We start from the raw sequence: 2,865 nt of genomic DNA, 5'->3' as shown, positions 1-2,865 counted from the left end.
CTATCCCACGGCTATGCGATTTTTGACTATAATTCGCACACACTCATTCGCCGCACTGCAAATAAGCCTTAGTAGGGCTGGTTTATACGCGCCCTAACATATATGAGTATTTACCTTTTTCATTCTCTCATGCTGAGAAGGATATAAGGATTTTTGGTTCGTACGAAACTAGTCATGTCACGTCCATGTTTGGCAGCGGGTTCGCGTTTATTTTAAAGTATTTCACTTAATGCAATTTTAAAGAGAATTAAAATTAAAAAAAATACACAAAATGGGGTCCTCCATGTCTTCTTTCACTCTCCTTATATTTTTGACAAAAATTGCTCCTTTTAAATACCCAAATCTATAAAACTTCTTCGTATCTACTAGAAACTCAAACTCTTTCATCAAAATTAAATTTATTTCTTTTCTTCCTCATGACTTATTTGGCAGCAGATATCTACTTTAGCGTCAACGATTCCCTGAACCCTCAGAAAGAGGAACGTAAAAGAGACTATTTGGCCTTGTGACTCAAATTTCGGTAATATAAAAGGTTCTTAAACATCTTGAGATTGCGAATTTTCACCAAAATATGCTTCTTTAAACACTGGTAGGAAAAGCTCTCTTAAATCAGTATTTTACCTCGTTATTGCTGGTATTATAATCCCAGTAACTGCAACATACAAGCTTTCTATATAATTAATTTAAGCATCTTCAAACGAATGGCATGAGAAACTGATGTATAACTAATTCATTAGACTTCTAATTGATTGTTCTGCATGAATAATGCTTTAGACCTATTAAATCTACTAATCTACCACTAACCACATATATTTATTATACACCATAAAAAGAGCGAATAAAAAGCACACGTAATTAAAAAACGATTAAATTTTCAACTCAAATTCACTGCTTGCACTAACGAGAATGAGAAAATACATTTTTTATATGAGTTTTAGTGGTTGTACCAAAAAGTTACTCATACCACATGGTATACCACCACCAAGCGACGCTCATAAAGCATTAGACACACAACACAAGTGCACCGGGGCACTCATTTTAGAGTATCCTTTTAGAGAGCTGTGTTGGCATAGATAACGGTAACGTGCTGATGCTGCTGCCAGTGCTGCCAGTGCTGCTGGTAGTGACCACACACATTAACCCAACACACACACTCTCTAAGCGCTATTGAAGGATTTCATATGCGAAGTCTTTCAAATATTGAACGCACACGAGTGGCTAGAGGTATAAGTTTGTAAGTGTGCTTATATTTATATTTATAGACAAGTCTATAGAGGTATATAGACTGTTTGCTGTTGTTGTAATATAGCGACGCGTTTTTCATTCCGCCACGCTACGAGTATCTGATGTATTTTAATGGCGCACACATATATTTATCATTATTGCTAACTGACCAATCGCAGATACATACACATATTTACGTGTGGTTAGATGTGATGACAAACAAAAAATGTTCGAATAAGAAATGAGCCAAATGTAAAAAATGCGAATGATTGCAAAATATGAAAAAGTTGCACACGCACATTCATAATGATACTTTGATTTGTAGTTGTTGTTCAATGAAAATGACATTCATGGGTGGATATGCGTGCACACCTTTACATACAGACATTCCTGGTGTATCGTGCATATTTATATAGAAAAAACTTAAATTTCATGGCTGAGAGGAAAAATGGAAGATTTTTACTCTTTTGGAAGTTGTTTGCTTTCAGCTTTTAATGTTTCAATCTTTTGTTTTTGATTACGATGCGTTTTTTAATGCTGCAAACATACTTCGTAAAAGCAGTAAGAATTGGAGGGTTCTATAAATTCGTGTATTTCTCAAGTAAATAGTCGGTAATATCTGAAAAATTAAGCAAGACGCGTCTATTAAAGGACGTCATAAAATTGTCGACGAAAATATAAATTAAACTGGTAAAACTCTTGCTATGCTCCTAAAATTCACCAAACTTGGTTTTCAATAATTCTACTGTAACATTCGCTGTGTGGCTTGTGGCGTCTGTCCTGTTGGAACCGCATATTGTCCAAGTCCATATCATCTAATTCGGACCAAAAATGTTCGGTTATCATTGAGCGGTAACGATTCCCATTCACAGTAACGTGCCGGTCTTGATCATCACGGAAGAAGTACTGCTCAATTACGTCGCCGGCCCATAAATCGCACCAAACCGTAATTTTTCGGGACTTCAGCCTGACCAATAACGCATATTTAGCTTATTGACGAAGTCATTCAGCCAGAAATGAGCCTCATCGCTGTAGCTGATTTTTCGATGAAAATCCGGATCATTTTCAAGTTGTTGCTCAGCCAAATTCACAAACATACGACGATTCTGGCGGTCAAGCGGCATCAGTACTTGTGTCAATTTGATTTTGTAAGGACGTATGCCAAGATTATTTCGCAAAATTCGCCACAACGACGTCACAGAGCTGTCCACCACTTGAGAACGGCGTGTGGGAGACTAATTTGGGTCTTCCTCAATTGATGCGCTAGCTGCAGGAATATTGGATTCTAGACGCTAAATTATTGATCTGACAGGACGATTATGATGACCATAAATTGGACATAGCGCTCTTAAAGTTGAGGCCACTGACTCCGAATTTCGGAAGTAAATTTTAATAATTTCGACTTGTTGTTGGATCGTAGATCTTTCCATGGTGAAATGGCGAACCTTACTAAAGAGAAATGTCAAATGACGTCGTTTGCTGACCCTATCAGTTTACTTTTGTAGCGTCCTATTGAAAACCCCTTTATTACAAATCTTAATTTTTTTCGATACTGGTGTAATATCGAGCATTAATTCAGTGACTTTTGGTAGCTAGCTTTGATCTGTATTAATTTATTTTCAAACTGAATTATTTTGCTGT

The sequence above is a fragment of the Zeugodacus cucurbitae genome, chromosome 3, assembly GCF_028554725.1.
Source record: "Zeugodacus cucurbitae isolate PBARC_wt_2022May chromosome 3, idZeuCucr1.2, whole genome shotgun sequence".
NCBI lineage: Eukaryota > Metazoa > Arthropoda > Insecta > Diptera > Tephritidae > Zeugodacus > Zeugodacus cucurbitae.
Note: the sequence above shows the minus strand (reverse complement) of the source record.